Below are 17,103 nucleotides of genomic sequence, written 5' to 3'. Positions count from 1 at the left end.
TTCTAAGAATTTATCCATTTCTTCCAGGTTGTCCATTTTATTGGCATATGGTTGCTTATAGTAATGTCTCATGATCCTTTGTATTTCTGCAGTGTCAGTTGTTACTTCTCCTTTTTCATTTCTAATTCTGTTGATTTGAGTCTTCTCCCTTTTTTTCTTGATGATCCTGGCTAATGGGTTATCAATTTTGTTTATCTTCTCAAAGAACCAGCTTTTAGCTTTATTGATCTTTGCTATTGTTTCCTTCATTCCTTTTTCATTTATTTCTGATCTGATCTTTATGATTTCTTTCCTTCTGCTAACTTTGGGGGGGAGGTTGTTCTTCTTTCTCTAATTGCTTTAGGTGTAAGGTTAGGTTGTTTATTTGAGATTTTTATTGTTTCTTGAGGTAGGGTTGTATTGTTATAAACTTCCCTCTTAGAACTGCTTTTGCTGCATCCCATAGGTTTGGGATCATCATGTTTTCATTGTCATTTGTTTCTAGGTATTTTTTGATTTCCTCTTTGATTTCTTCAGTGATCTCTTGGTTATTTAGTAGTGTATTGTTTAGCCTCCATGTATTTGTATTTTTTACAGATTTTCCCCTGTAATTGATATGTAGTCTTATAATGTTGTGGTCGGAAAAGATACTTGACACGATTTAAATTATCTTAAATTTACCAAGGCTAGATTTGTGACCCAAGATATGGTCTATCCTGGAGAATGTTTCATGAGCACTTGAGAAGAAATTGTATTCTGTTGTTTTGGGTTGGAATGTCCTATAAATATCAATTAAGTCCATCTTGTTTAATGTGTCATTTAAAGCTTGTGTTTCCTTATTTATTTTCATTTTGGATGATCTGTCCATTGGTGAAAGTGGGGTGTTAAAGTCCCCTACTATTATCGTGTTACTGTTGATTTCCCCTTTTATGGCTGTTAGCATTTTCCTTATGTATTGAGGTGCTCCTATGTTGGGTACATAAATATTTACAATTGTTTTTCTTCTTCTTGGATTGATCCCTTGATCATTATGTAGTGTCCTTCCTTGTCTCTTGTAATAGTCTTTATTTTTTTTAAATTTTTTTTAACATCTTTATTGGGGTATAATTGCTTTACAATGGTGTGTTAGTTTCTGCTTTATAACAAAGTGAATCAGTCATACATAAACATATGTTCCCATATGTCTTCCCTCTTGCGTCTCCCTGTAATAGTCTTTATTTTAACAGACTCTATTTTGTCTGATATGAGAATTGTTACTCCAGCTTTCTTTTGATTTCCATTTGCATGGAATATCTTTTTCCATTCCTTCACTTTCAGTCTGTATGCATCCCTAGGTCTGAAGTGGGTCTCTTGTAGACAGCATATATATGGGTCTTGTTTTTGTATCCATTCACCCAGTCTATGTCTTTTGGTTGGAGCAATTAATCCATTTACATTTAAGGTAATTATCGATATGTATGTTCCTATTACCATTTTCTTAACTGTTTGGGGGTATTTTTGTAGGTCTTTTCCTTCTCTTGTGTTTCCTGCCTAGAGAAGTTCCTTTAGCATTTGTTGTAAAGCTGGTTTGGTGGTGCTGAATTCTCTTAACTTTTGCTTATCTTTAAAGGTTTTAATTTCTCCATCAAATCTGAAGGTGATCCTTGTTGGGTAGAGTAATCTTGGTTGTGGGTTTTTCCCTTCATCCCTTTAAATATGTCCTGCCACTCCCTTCTGGCTTGCAGAGCTTCTGTTGAAAAATCAGCTGTTAACCTTATGGGATTCCCTTATATGTTATTTGTTGCTTTTCCCTTGCTGCTTTTAATACTTTTTCTTTGTATTTAATTTTTTTAATAAATTTATTTTATTTATTTTTATTTTTGGCTGCATTGGGTCTTTGTTGCTGCATGCAGGCTTTCTCTAGTTGTGGCAAGCAGGGGTTACTCTTCGTTGTGGTGCACAGCCTTCTCATTATGGTGGCTTCTCTTGTTGGGAGCACGGGCTCTAGGTGCACAGGCTTCAGTAGTTGTGGCATATGGGCTCAGTAGTTGTGGCTCGCGGGCTCTAGAGTGCAGGCTCAGTAGTTGTGGTGCATGGGCTTACTTGCTCCGCAGCATGTGGGATCTTCCCAGACCAGGGCTCGAACCCGTGTCTCCTGTATTGGCAGGCAGATTCTTAACCACTGCGCCACCAGGAAAGCCCCTGTATTTAATTTCTGATAGTTTGATTAATATATGTCTCGGCGTGTTTCTCTTTGGGTTTATCCTATATGGTACTCTCTGTTCTTCCTGAACTTGGTTGACTATTTCCTTTCCCATGTTAGGGAAGTTTTCAACTATAATCTCTTCAAATGTTTTCTCAGATCTTTCTTTTTCTCTTCTTCTTCTGGAACCCCTATAATTCGAATGTTGGTGCATTTAATGTTTTCCCAGAGGTCTCTGAGACTGTCCTCAATACTTTTCATTCTTTTTTTCTTTATTCTGCTCCCTAGCAGTTATTTGCACCATTTTATCTTCCAGCTCACTTATCCGTTCTTCTGCCTCAGTTATCCTGTTATTGATTCCTTCTAGAGTATTTTTAATTTCAGTAATTGTGTTGTTCATCACTGTTTGTTTGTTCTTTTATTCTTCTAGATCCTTGTTAAAAGTTTCTTGTATTTTCTCCATTCTGTTTCTGAGATTTTGGACCATCTTTACTATCATTACTCTGAATTCCTTTTCAGGTAGGTTGCCTACTTCGTCTTCGTTTATTTAGTCTTGTAGGTTTTTACCTTGCTCCTTCATCTATAACATTTTTTTTGTCGTTTCATTTTTTTTGATGGGTGGTGCTGTATTCCTGTCTTACTGGTTGTTTGGCCTGAGGCGTCCAGCACTGGAGTTTGCAGGCAGTTGGATAGAGCCGGGTCTTGGTGCTGAGAGGAGGACCTGCAGGAGGCCTCACTCCGATTAATATTCTCTGGGGTCTGAGGTTCTCTGTTAATGCAGCGGTTTGGACTCAGAGCTCCCACCACAGGAACTCAACCTCCGGCCTGGGAACCAAGATCCCACAAGCTTCGTGGCATGGTAAAAAAAAAAAAGAAGAAAGAAAGAGAAAAAGGAGCAGTACAATATCAAAGAATAAAAGCAAAATAAAAATAGAAAGCTAAAAATATATTCGGAAAAATAAAACTAAAATTGAAACAACTGCAACAAGGTAAAATAAAACCACAACAGAAAAATAAGGGGGGGAGGGAACAAGCCAAAAGGAGAGAACGATAACAAAGTATAAAGAATAAAGTAAAATTAGAAAAATAAAAGATTTATTAGGAAGAATAAAAATATAAAATAATCAGCAACAATGAATCAACAAGGTAAAACAGAATCCCAATCTAAAAGAGGAAAAAAGAGAAGAAAAAAAAAAAGCCTTGGCTATGGGGAGGAGTTTAGGCAAGGGGTGGAACTTAGGCAGGGGCGGGGCTTAGGGTGGGGTGGGACCAAGGCGGGTGGGGGGGTGACGTTGGAGCGTGGGGCGGGGCCTAGGCAGGGCGACGTTGAAGCGGGTGGCGGGGCCTCTGCTTAGGACCTGCGCAGAAGGGGAGAGGCAGCACCTCGAAAGGAGGGTCTCTGGAGTGTGGGGTTCAGGAGTTTGGAGGTAAGGCCCTGGGTGAGGGTGTGTGGCTGGGGTTTAGGCCCAGTGTGTTGGAGGGGGTCTCAGAGGGGGTCTCCGAGTGTAGAGGTGGGGCCCTGGGTGGGGGTTAGGGGCGGGGCTTGGGCTCTGTGTGGCAGGAGGGCGGCTCCGAGGGCAGAGGCCGGGACCCCAACAGGCTTCCCGGTGCCTAAGTGTGCAGGGAAAGCGCTGGCGGCCTTCCCTTCCGCTCCTCCACGCCCCTCCCCCACTGTCTCCCCCAGGGTCTCCCCCAACACCGCTGGACCCCTAACTGTGGGTGGGTCCCGCTGGGTCTAGGAACTCCTCCGCTCCCCCAGCCAACCCTCAGGGGTGCCGGTTCCGGAGGTCCGGCCTTTAGTTTTGCTCCCCCTTCCCTCCCTCCCACTCCCTTAGGACCCGCACGGCTGGAGGGCGCCTTGGTGGGCAGAGGATCAGGCCCGAGATCTCAGCAGGTTCCCGGGAGCCCAAGTGGGCAGCGGAAACCTGGCCACGCTCCCTTTTGATCCTTGTCCTCCCAACGTTCCCCCAATTTCCCCCTTCAGGCGTGAGATCCCTTCCCCTCCCCCAGCCACCCCTCAGGGTAGCCAGTCCCGTCCTGCCTCCACTTCTCCTTCCCACTTACTCTCCCCCACTGCCCACGTCCTACCCGGTCGCTGAGTGTTCCTCCCGCCCCCTTAGGTGTCCGTGGTCCCCCACCGGTGCCTGGTAGGTGCCTTAGTTGTGCGGAGATGCGAATGCTGCATCCTCCTAGTACACCATTTTGACTAAGACCTCGGAATTCTTTTTTTTTTTTTTTTTGCGGTACGCGGGCCTCTCACTGCTGTGGCCCCTCCCGTTGCGGAGCACAGGCTCCGGATGCGCAGGCCCAGCGGCCATGGCTCACGGGCCCAGCTGCTCCGCGGCATGTGGGACCTTCCCGGACCGGGGCACGAACCCGTGTCCCCTGCATCGGCAGGCGGCCTCTCAACCACTGCGCCACCAGGGAAGCCCTGAATTCTTTATATATTCCAGATGAGTCCCTTATCAGAAAAATGATTTGCAAATATTTTCTCCTCCGTGGGTTGTCTTTTCACTTTCTTGAAGCAAAAGTTTTCACATTGGGAATTGCCTGGCCGTCTGGTGGTTAGGACTCTGCACCACTCTCACTGCTGAGGGCGTGGGTTCAATCCCTGGTTGGGGAACTAAGATCCCACAAGCCACACGGCACAGCCAAAAAAAAAAAAAAAAAAGAAAAAAGGTCCAATTTATCTATTTTTTTTTCTCTTGTTGCTCGTAGCTCTGTGGAAGATTTTACTGAAGACTGTTCCAAAGCTAAACACAGGCTTGGAAACAGTTGGTTTCATGGGGGAGGATGAGGGTCCTCAGCCTGGTACCCCAGCTCTGAGCACAGAGCCCTCCCCCACAGCCCCTTCTGAGGCCCCCTCCACCTGTGACCTGGCCCCTCTCCATCCCATCCTCCTGGTCTTTGTCTCAGCCCTTTTGGCTCCCTCTGTTGGGTGGGTCTGCGTCCTCCTCCTTCCTTGTATTTTGGTGGTAAGCTCTCATTCATTCATTCACTCATTCATTCCCCTGTGTATTATCAAAAAGACACCTGGCACTATTTAAGTCTCTGGGAATGCAATGTTGTTGGAAACAACAAAACAAACCAGGACACCTTGGCCTGCCAGGATATCTCCTCCAGAGGGGATACAGACAGTTGGAGGTCCCCCTTCTTGGAAGAGCCTCTCCTTGATACTCACCAGGGTTCTTGGCCTTCCCCAGTCAATAGAAATTGATCAGAGGCCAGACAAGAAATTCAGGCAAGGCATTATTGGGGCTCCTGCGGCTGCAGGGGGACGTGAGAACAGGTTCCCTTGCTCGCCCACTCGCTGGAGTAGGGGGCAAGCTGGTTCCTTATACGGGGTGAGTGTGGGGTGGGTCCGGGCTCAGGAGGGAGGTGGTCTGCCAACCCCTTTGGTGGTGCTGTGTGCAGGGGGCATGCGCAGTGCCCTGCTTTTGCTCCCGGCTCTTCAGAAGTGGCAGTTGGGTTTTTGGTCTTTTTGTATCTTTTTATCCATAATTTGCCCCAACTGTACACGCACGCAGTTATTTTTAGTCCCTTTTAGTTTCTTTGTGTTTTGTTGCTCAAGAAGACATTTGTCCAGATGTAAGCACTGCAGCAAAAGGTCCCAGGTCCCAGGTCCCAGCCCGTCTCATTCTGACCTCCCCTCCCCTCCCCTCCCCTGCCCCGTGCACCCCCAGTTAACATCACTGCTACACTGGGCACGTGGACAAGTGGCAACAGCAGCTCTCTCAGCAAATGCTGTTATTTATTTCCTTAGCAGCCTTCCTCATTAGATCACTTATTTCTTGAGGACGAGGACCATTCAGCCATCCCGAAGTCCCAGAATCAGGTCCTGGCACTTACAGCCAAGACACGCGTGTTTCTCGCTTGCTGTGTTTCTGCCAGACTTGGCACAGAGCTTCACGCAGTTCTGGTTCCTTACAGATCAGGTCAACTGAACGCACGCATTTTTTCTAAGGGTCACTGTTTACATGCCGGGCCCTGTGTTGGCACGCTCCTGGAGCAGTTTTATTTGCTATAAGATGGAAACGGTTGTGGTAAGTATTGCTATTTTTAAAATAAAACGAGAGAGTAAAATACGGCTAAACATATTTGGAAATAAAACCCCAAAACAAAGGTTCAAATCGCATTTTGAGTGGAATGACCAGAATAATTAAAGCTGCCTCATTTCTGTGAAAAGTCATTCATCGTTGAAAACATCCAACGTATTCACAGTACTTCAAACAAGTGATTAAAATAAAATAGATACCAAGCCTCTCATTGTACCTATTTTAATAACAGAATCAGAACGAGCGTAAACTATTTCAAGGAAAGAGGTGTTGGTGGGTCACGCCTGTCAGAATGTTCTGGGGGGATTCGTGGAATCCCGGGGGCCCTGTTGCCAATGGGCAGGGTGGCAGGTGATGCCAGCTGGAAGCTGAGATTAAAGTGCGTAACTGAGCCCTCCACTGATTCTTCAGGAAAATTCCTTAACAGACAATGGGAAAATCATTCATTTTCTTCCGTGAGCAAATGTGGGACAGCCCTGGGAGCGTGCAGACCAGAGGGAGGGGAAGAATTCCTGGGCCTGTGGACGGTCGTGGAGACCAGCTTTCAGAGCACCCATGGCGAGTGCAGAATTGAGACAACAAATGGTCATTTGGTCAACGTGGGGCTGCCTCTTCCTAGAACCGGCTGAGCTGGTTGTTTGTCCATTGCGCTGCTGCACCCGAGCCTGGTAAACCAAGGAAACCTGCGCACACCTCTGCCTCCTGGGGCCTCTAGCTGGAGAATGAGGGGAGAAGGGGGCTGCACAGGTGAAATTCTCCTCTCAAGGTCTTGAGTGCCGCCAGTGAGGGCGGCTGGGCCCTACATGGTGCTCTTCCGACGCTGTCAGAGCAAGGGATATCAGATTCCTTAACAACATGGGCATCTCAGCCACAGCAAAATCTCTCAGACCCATAATCGGCTCCCTCAGACACAGAGAGGGCCAGGAACGGGCCCTGCATGCTGCTTTAAAATTCTAGGGTCTCCGATAAGGGATTCATATCCAACATATATAAACAGCTCGTAGAATTCAACATCAAAAAAAAAAAAAAAAGAAAACAAACAACCTGATTGAAAAATGGGCAGAAGAACTGAATAGACATTTTTCCAAAGAGGAAATGCAGATAGCCAACAGGCACATGAAAAGATGCTCAACATCGCTAATCATCAGGGACATGCAAATTAAAACCACATTCTCACACCTGTCAGAATGGCTGTCATCAAAAAGATGATACCAGCATTTCACAAAGAAATGTTGGTGAGGATGTGAAGAAAAGGGAACCCTCATACACCATTGGTGGGAATGCAAATTTGTATAGCAAGTGTGGAAAACAGCACGGAGGTTTCTCAAAACGCTAAAAATAGAACTACCATGTGACCCAGCAATTCCACACTTGGGTATATATCCAAAAAAAGAAAAGCACTAATTTGTAAAGATACATGCACCCCAATGTTCATAGCAGCATTATTTACAGTAGTCAAGACATGGAAGCAACCTCAGTGTCTATCAACAGGTGGATGGATAAAGAAGGTGTGGTGTGTATATATACAATGGAGTACTACTCGGCCGTAAGAAGAATGAAATTTGCAGCAACATGGATGGACTTGGAGGGCATTATGCTAAGTAAGATAAGTCAGACAGCGAAAGACAAATACCGTATGATATCATTTATATGTGGAATCTAAAAATTACAACAAACTGGTGAATATAACAAAAAAGAAACAGACTCACAGAAATAGAGAACAAACTAGTGGTTAACAGTAGGGAGAGGGAAGGAGGAGGGACGACAAATGGGTAGGGGATTAGGAGGTACAAGTTATTAGGTATAAAATAACCTAAAGGGTATATTGCACAGCACAGGGAATACAGCCAATATTTTATAATAACTATAAATGGAGTAGAACCTTTAAGAATTGGGCATCACTGTACAGTACACCTGTAACGTATAATACTGCGCAGCAACTATACTCCAATAAAAAATTCTCTGGTCTTAATAGCCATCAGGAAAACGTGAAGCAAATGCAAGAGATCACCCCCGTCAAGACGGCTAGAATCTTAAAGACAGTAACAAGTGTTGGCGAGGATGAGTGTGCGGAGAAACGGGAACCCTCCTGTGCTGCTGGTAGGAATGTGCGGTGGTGCAGCCACTGCGGAAAACAGCCTGGCAGCTCCTCAAAGAGTTAAACATAAGAGTTACCATATGAGCCAGCTATTATACTCCTGGATACAGACCCAAGAGAAAGGAAAACATATGTCCTCACAAAAGCCTGTATATCAATGTCCTTAGCAGCTCAAGTCACAATAGTCAAAAAGTGAAAACAGCCCCGGTGTCCACCGAGGGGTGAGTGGATGAACAAATTGTGCTCTGTCCATTCGAGGGAATATTATTCAACCACAAAAGGAGCGAAGCCCTGACACCCGCCACAATGTGGATGATCCTTGAAAACCTTCTGCCAAGTGAAAGAAGCCAGACAAAAAGGACCACATATGGTATGATTTCATTTCTATGAAGAGTCCGGGATTGGTAAATGCATAACGACAGAAAGTAGATCGCTGGTCGCCAGGAGGAGGTTCGGGGGAGGGGGGTTGAGAAGTGATGCTATGAGGAGGGGGATAGTGAAAATGTCCTGAAATTCACTGTGATGATAGATGCGCAACTCTGTTGAATATACTAAAAGTCATTGAATTGTATACCTTAAAACGGTGAACTGTTTAAAGAATCCATAGGTCTGGCTGCGACGAGAACTCTCTCACATAAAATGAGGTTTGGTGCTCCACGTCAGCTGTAGGAAAAAACGTGGTGGAGGCCGATATGGAGAGATTTGCCCAAGAAGCAGCTTTGGAAATGCCCAGGAGTTTCCCAGCATGGTGCGGGCTCCAAGAACGCTTCGTGGGTGAGGTCTCTCTTTGGGGTGCATTTCTGACCCATGCATTGGGACTGCTCCTCTGGGACTGGGGTGGGCTTGCACTCGGCCGTCCACACTACTATGGCCAGGTGCTCTCATCTTCATGGGTGTGCGCTCCAAGGTTCCTGGTGCGCCCTCACGAGTTCCACTCCAGCTCAGTGGCACCATCTGTGCTCAGGTGACAAATGCCAAACTGATGCCCCTGCTGGGGTCCAGCCTTCACCCTTGACCTCGTAGCTCTGAGGCCCAGTTGTGAGATGCTGCTTCTAAGACAGAAATTTCCAGGCAAGTGGCATGGGCTTCCCGGCATCAGAAGGAAGCAGAGTGACACTGACGTGGAGGAACTGGACCACGTCCCCTTTGCCTCCTTATGGAGCAGAGTGAGACGAACTGCTTTCTCGGAGCCTTTCTCGCTCACCCTGTGGGCTGGGTGAGCAGACATTGGATGCTATCCAGCAGCCGCAGTCCTGAGGCCACCCCCATGCAGCAGGTGTGCTGGAGGTTCCTCTGGAGTCCCCACTGTTATCAAGCCTCCCGATGCGGTCAGGGTCACCCTGAAAGCTCAGTGCGCTCATCCTTATGGTGTTAGGGGTGTCCGTGGTCAGGCAGCAGTCGCAGTAAGTTGGAACACAAACCTCTCTCCCACGTGGAGCAGGCTGCAGACAGCTGGGGGCGCTGGGGGCGTGTGGGGAGGAATCAGGGCCAGGGGGAGGGACACAGGACGATGTGGGCCTGGTCATGGACTGGAGGAGGGGGTGTCTCACCCCTCTGGCTCCTTCAGAGAGGGCAGGAGAGCATAGAGGTCACGGGGTGCTGGGGAAAGCACTGGCAGGGAGTCAGGGACCAGGCTCTAGGCACCGCCCCTTGACCTCCTTGCTCCTTGCCTACTACTGGGCGACGACCCACCCGATCTTACTCCCTGCTGTTGAAAGGGACGGATAAGAGCACACGTGATGGTGGCAACATCTGCTGTGGCTGCTGCCTGGCCGCTCTGCAGGCAGAGCACGCCACCCTCACTCCAGGTGGACAGTCAGGCTCTGGTCTGGGTCGGGCCCCAGTGCTAACACTGCGGCCCAGTCACCCCAACTCTGCACCTGTCTCCTCCACGACAGAAACTGGGGGCTTCAATGCGCCTTAGAACACGTGTGCTGTGGGACCCCAGCCAACCCGGCAGGACCGAGGAGGACCCTGGACTGTCATCGTCAGGTTCACGGGGACCCTGCCCACCCTAAGCACCACCTGAGTCCTGGAGGCTGCTGTGGCGGGTCCAGAGTCTGGAGGAGGGGCTTGGTAGTGGGTGGGGCCAGGCGTGGGGCGGGCCTTTGAGGGGTGGGGCCTGGAAACCTACCTGAACAAGTTTCTGCTGAGGTTTGGAGGCGCCTTGAGCATGAAAGGTCTGAAGCTGGATTTTGCAGGGGTGGAGCTGTCTGGGAGTGGGGCTACCTGGGGCTGGAGCTGACCCCATCCCCCCAAATCCATAGGACTAGCCCAAGGTCAGGACCTGAGATAAGGTCCCCCGTGGCTGGGCCCTGACAACCTTTTCCAGTTAGCTTCGGGTGCCTGGCCTTGACTGACCTATGAGTTGCCGCAGCTTGGAACGTGAGGGGCTGACTTTGGGGCTTCCTAGGGTCAGGACCCCAGCTTTGGTCTAGAACCTTCCATCAGAACCCCAGCCTTACTCTCTCGCAGCATTCTCGGTCCCCATGCATTCAGCCAGTCGTTCAACAAACATTTGTGGCCATGGAGGCTGGGGACACAGCTCTAGACAAGATACACTCAATCCCGGCCCTGGGCTCTTACCTTCTAGGGAGAGACAGGCAATAAGGAGAAAGGGTGAGGAAGGAAGGGACATGTCTGGGAGAGAAGGAAGAGCTCTGAGGCCTGGGGGCTGGAGAAGCGGCCCCGTAGCTGACAGACCAGGATCTGCTGACTCCCAGGAGCTGGGCAGGAAGGTGAGCACCCTTGGACTCTCAGACACACATTTTGCTGGGAAGCGCCCGGGTCCCCGAAATCCTAGGCCTGAAGACACCCTGCACTCCCAGGCTTGACGCCAGAACACAGATAAGGACTTCCTGCCAGAGGATTTAGGAGAGGAAACAGGAGCGTTTACTGGTGTTCTTGCCGGTCACTTGCCTTTATTACATTCTTCAGTCACATGGACAGTCCGCTCCTCAGTCCCGAAATGGCTGCTGCAGTGTGCTTGTGACCGGCTCCAGCTGTGGGAGAGTGTGGCCACACCTGGAGGCCCTGCCCAAGCAGGGCAGGGAGCAGGGTGGGCTCAGATGCTGTCTCCTGCATTTTCACTTGGAGATGTTAGACCAGCATTAAAAGGAGGTGCTTAAGAAGAAAGCACAGCTCTCTGGGACCATCACCCACCTGACACGATTGTTTTCACTCCTTAGCTCCTGTTCTTTCCCTTCCAGCTATGTGCCCCAGCTCAGCTGCACAGGCTGGGGCTTCCAGCACGAATAAAATGCGGTTCCCTATTCTGGGATGATGGCTTGGCCCAGGGAGGGGACACACAGATGAACAGATCTTGGTGGGCTCCCTCAGGGACCAGGCTGTGCAGGAGTTGGTCCAACTGGAGGTTCAAGATGTCCTGGAAGAGACACACTGTGCTCAGACTTCAAGAACAGTTGAGAGCTCGTCAGATGAGAGAGATGGAAAAGCATTTGGGGCAAAGGGGATACCGTGAACAAAACATGGAAACAGCGTTAGAGTCCAGGCATCATTTACTCATTTGGAGTGAGGAAAGCAGGGCAGGCAGGGTCTTGACCCGAACAAGGCAGTATGAGGCTGCTTCTGAAGGGCACCCCCAGGGCAGCACCTGTCTCTGTTTGCCACGTGGGAATTTGGCCCAGTGTTAGCTGATCTAAAGATTAAGTTTCTCTAAAGAGAAACTACATGGGCTTCCCTGGTGGCGCAGTGGTTGAGAGTCCACCTGCCGATGCAGGGGACGTGGGTTCATGCCCCAGTCTGGGAGGATCCCACAGGCTGCGGAGCGGCTGGGCCCATGAGCCATGGCCGCTGAGCCTGCACGTCCAGAGCCTGTGCTCCGCAGCGGGAGAGGCCACGACAGTGAGAGGCCCGTGTACCGCAAAAAATAAAAAAATAAAGAGAAACTACAAATCTGGACATGTATGTGAAATCTCTAGACTTTTAAATGTTACCCGACAGTTAGAATTAAAAATAAAATGTAGGCCAACCAAACCATGTCTTCAGGTGAAACTTACAGTCTGGGCAACCTTGCAGCCTGAATCTTGTCTTTGCATTGAGAATTGCAATTATAGTACACGTGCAATTTTTTCCCACTTAACATGTTATGAATATTTTCCGTGTTTATGTAATCTTTTAGAAGCCATTTACAGTGATTACATAATGTTCTGGACATGTCATGAGTTGCTTTACATTTTCCTCCTATTAGAAATCAAGGTTTCGGGGAGGAGTTTTAGGCCCATTCTCACCCTGGTTTATCGTTTCGTTTTCCTTAGGCGGGCAGTACAGAGATGGAGCGGTGGAGGAATGTCAGATGTGCCTTACCTGCCCGCCTCCTGAGAGCCTCAGAGATCTTGGGATTTCAGTGCAAGAAGGGGCGTAAGGATCATGGGTGCCCATTCTTCTGTTTTTCAGGTGAGGCAACTCAGGCCTTGTTCAAGGTCCCAAGGCAAGTGTATAATAATCCCTTTATGGTGAAAATGACCAGATTTCACTGAAATACATTAAAGAAAAGTTAAACTGTCATTTTTTTCTGTACTGGAACTGCACTGAATCTATAGACAATTTTGGGGAGAATGAACACCTTTATGATATTGAGTCCTTTATTCCAAACATGCTGCATAAAGACACATTTTTGTTGTATTTACTCATAGGTTATTTAAGCATACGTATATATTTCTGTTTGTTTGTTTTTGTTGCTATTATAAATGGCACCTGTAAAATTTGTGTTTTGTAACAAATTCTTGCGGCTTTATTAGAAATGTAGTTGAGTTTTGTGTATTGGTTTTGTGTCCACGTACCTTACTTAACTCTCTTATTAATAATTTCCACAGGTCGTTTTTGGATTTTGAGACAATATTTTCATCCACAACTAATAACAATTTTCTCTCTCCCTTTCTTCTTTTATATTTCTTTTTCATGTCTTGTTGCATAGGTTAGGACCGTGAGTTTGATGTTACATAGAAGTGTATGGTACTTGATCTTAAAAGGAATTCTTTCAGCACTGCTCCATTAAGTATGATGATTTTTGTAGGTGTTTCTGATAGATGCTGTTTATCATATTAAAGAAGTTCTCTTCTATTCCTGTTTTACTAAGTTTTTTTAAACCATGATTGAATATTGAATTTTATTGACTGCTTATTTTTGTCATTTATTAAGACCCTCATTTTGTTTTTCTCCTTTGATCTGTTATTGTGGTAAATTACATTAATAGATCTTCTAAACCAATCTTGTATCGCTGAGATAAACCTAGCTTAAATGTGACTTATTACTAAATATTTAGGACTCTAAGTTTCCTTTTAAGTGTTGTATTACTGTGTCTTAGTTAACTTGTGTAACAAAAAGCCACAGATGAGTGGCTTAAATAACAGAAATTTATTTCTCACAGTTCTGGAGGCCAGCAAATTTGGTTCCCAGTGAGGGTTTTCTTCCTGGTTTGCAGATGGCTGCTTTCTTGTTGTGTCCTCATATGGTGGAGAGAGAAAGAGCTCTGGTCTCTTCCTCTTACAGGGTTGCAAATCCCATCGTGGGGCTCCACTCTCTTTATCTCATCTAAAAACCTAATTACCTCCCAAAGGCCCATCTCTAATCACACTGGGGGTTAGGGCTTCAACATATACATTTGAGAGAGACACAAACGTTCAGTCATGCTGCATCTGATAATTTGTGATATGGAATCTTTTTTAAAAAAATAATCACGAATTGGGACTTCCCTGGTGGTGCAGTGCTTAAGAATCTGCCTGCCGATGCAGGGGACACAGGTTCAGTCTCTGGTCCAGGAAGATCCCACATGCCACGGAACAACTAAGCCCGTGCACCACAGCTACTGAGCCTGTGCTCTAGAGCCTGTGAACCACAATTACTGAGCCTGTGTGCCACAACTACTGAAGCCCGCATGCCTAGAGCCCATGCTCCACAACAAGAGAAGCCACTGCAATGTGAAGGCTGCGCACCTCAACAAAGAGTAGCCCCTGATCTCTGCAACTAGAGAAGAGCCCCTGTGCAACAATGAAGACCCAACACAGCCAAAAAAATAAATTAAAAATTTTAAAAAGTCACCAATTTCTAGGTATTTTAAAATTCCACTATGTTTTTTTTCCTTGACTTGTGTGTCCTTTAGATGCATGTTTTCTCATTTGCAAACACATGGGTTTTTTTCTGGTTGTCTTTTTGCTACTGATTTCTAATTTAAGTGCATTGAGATCAGAGAATGTAGTCTGTAGGCCCCAAACTGGGTGAGGCCAGCATTATGGTCTAGTGCATAATTAATTTTTGTAAATGTCCCATGTGTATTTACAAAGCATGTACATTTCTCTGTTGTCAAGTATAACAGTTTATAAATATCCATTAGATACATTTTAAAATTTACTCTTCAATATTTCTATATTCAGCTGATTTTTGTCCTCTTGATTTACAAGTGCTGAAAGACAAATATTAAAATCTCTCACTTTTTGGTGGATTTATCGATTTCTTCTTAAAACCCTGTTAAGTTTTGTTTTGTATTTTGAAGCTCTGTTACTGGGTGTATGAAAGTTTAGAATCATTATATACACTTGTGAATTAAACCGTTATCACCCCTTATATAGTGATCCTTGTTACCTCTGTGATGCTTTTTGCTTTAAAGTCTATTATGTTTGATATTAATATTGCTACATCATCTTTTTGGGGGTATGTATAGCTTGGTATATGTTTTTCCATTCTTTGATTTTCATTCTTTCTGTGTCCTTACATTTGGGAGGATCTCTATTAAACAGTATAATTAGTATCTTTATCTTCCTCCCAAATAATGCATGGATCTCAACTCACTTTCAGTTTAATCACAGCTTCCAGTTCATGTGCTATTAACATGCAGTTTTTTAGCTTTATTCTGTCCCCCCTCCCAACTTTAGATGTTGTTGTTTTGTTTCATGTAGTCAACATTTGATTAAATTTACCAACATATTTATTATTTCATATTATATCCCAAATCTTACTTCTAGAATAATTTTTCTTCTGTTTGAGGTTCATCCTGTAGAATTTCCTTCGGTTAATGGAATGTCGATTTTAAACTCTCTCAATTTTTGATTATCTGAAAATGTCTTTACTTAGTTTATGTCCTTGAAAGATACTTTTTCCAGGTATAAAGTTCTAGGTTTGACAGTTGCATTGTCTTAATACAGTGAAGATATCTGTATTCGTTTCTCACTGCTGTTGTAACAAATTATCTTAGTGGCTTAAAACAACACACATGTATTTTCTCATAGTTCTAGAGGTCAGGTGTCTGAAATCAGGCTCGTGGGCTAAACTCAGGGTGTTGGCAGGGATGTGTCCCTTCTGGAGGCTCTAGGAGAGAATCCGTTCTTTGCCTCCTCCAGCTTCTAGAGGCCGCTGGTATTCACTGACTTATGGCCACATCACTCCAGTCTCTGCCTTCTTCTATCCTGTAGTCATATCCCCTCTGCCTCCCTCAAATCTCTTGAATACATTGGACCCACTGAGATGATCTAGGATAATCTCCCCATCTCAACATCTTTAACTTGATCATATTCAAAGAGTTCCTTTTACCATGAAAGGCCACGTGTTCATGGGTTCTGGGGATTCAGAAGTTGACCTTTTTAGGGATTATGCAATTTCCTACATTATTCCACTCACTTCCGGCTTTCATTTTTGTCACCAAGAAGACAGCGGTTAATAAAATTCCTGGTCTCATGATCTTTTTCTTTGGATGCTTTTAAAATTTGCCGTAGCTGACATTTTACTATGATGTGTCAGTTGTGAGTTTATTTTGTTTATCTTTCTTGTTGTGTTTTTAAAAATCCATTATCTCTTTGAGTATTTTATCTTCTCCATTTCTTCTGTTATCTTCCCTTGACCCTCAGTTAAGCTGAATGTTAGACGTCCCGCTCTTTCTTCTGTGCCCTTCAGTGTTTCTTTCTATCTACATTTCCTTTCTCTGGGCTGCACTCTGGGTAATTTCTTCACTAAGTTTTTCTTCAGCTATGTCTAATAAGCTGTTTAATACATTCATCCATTTCTATCTTCTACTTTAAAAATGATCATACAGTAAAATTTACTTTTATTGAAGAGGATGCCCAGTTCTATGAATTTTAACACACGTGTAGATTCATGTAACCACCGCCACAATCAGAACAGTCCCATTACCCCACAAACTCCCTCCTGCTGTTCCTTTATAGTCATGCTCTGGACCTACCTCTGATCCGTTTTCCATCACTTTAATTTTGTCATTTATAGAATGTCCTATCAATGAAGCTGTATAGCAAGTAACCTTTTTAGACTAGCTTCTTTAACTCACCACAATATCTTTGAGAATCATTGAAATTATTGCAAGTTCTTCCTTTTTATTTTTGGCCAGTATCCACTGTCTGGATGTTCCGGAGCTTGTCCATCCATTCACCTATCGAGGGACATTTTAGTTGTTTCCAGTTTGGACAATTATGAGAAGAGCTTCCATAAGCATTTGCATGTAAGTTTTGTGTGCACGTAAGTTTTCTATTCTCTAGAGTAAATATCCAAGAATGGGATTTCTGGGTCATATGGTAAGTGTATGTTTGACTTTTAAAGAAACGGCTAAAATGTTTCAGAGTAGGCGTATCATTTTGCATTCCCACCAACAACATGTGTATTGTCAGTATTTTAAAATTTTTGTTGTTCTGATAGGTGCATAGTGGTATCTTATTGCAGTTTTAAAAGGTGAAAGACTTACATGATCTGAAGAGAAACCAGAGGATTCATCACCATGGTTTTAGTTTGTATTTCCTTACTGGTGAATGGTGTTGAATAACTTTTAT

General features: G+C 45.3%; 1 long non-coding RNA gene across 1 annotated transcript; it reads left to right on the top strand.

Moving 5' to 3' along the window:
- Nucleotides 1-3,471: 3,471 nt before the first annotated feature.
- Nucleotides 3,472-16,779, top strand: LOC309826517. Its single transcript, XR_014297111.1, has 3 exons — nucleotides 3,472-3,588; nucleotides 12,592-12,730; nucleotides 16,668-16,779. It is a non-coding gene; the product is annotated as an uncharacterized lncRNA (long non-coding RNA).
- The last annotated feature ends 324 nt before the right edge of the window (nucleotides 16,780-17,103 follow it).

Source organism: Grampus griseus, assembly GCF_964374135.1.
Source record: "Grampus griseus genome assembly, chromosome: 8".
Lineage (NCBI taxonomy): Eukaryota > Metazoa > Chordata > Mammalia > Artiodactyla > Delphinidae > Grampus > Grampus griseus.
This window is presented reverse-complemented; position numbering and strand designations above follow the sequence as displayed.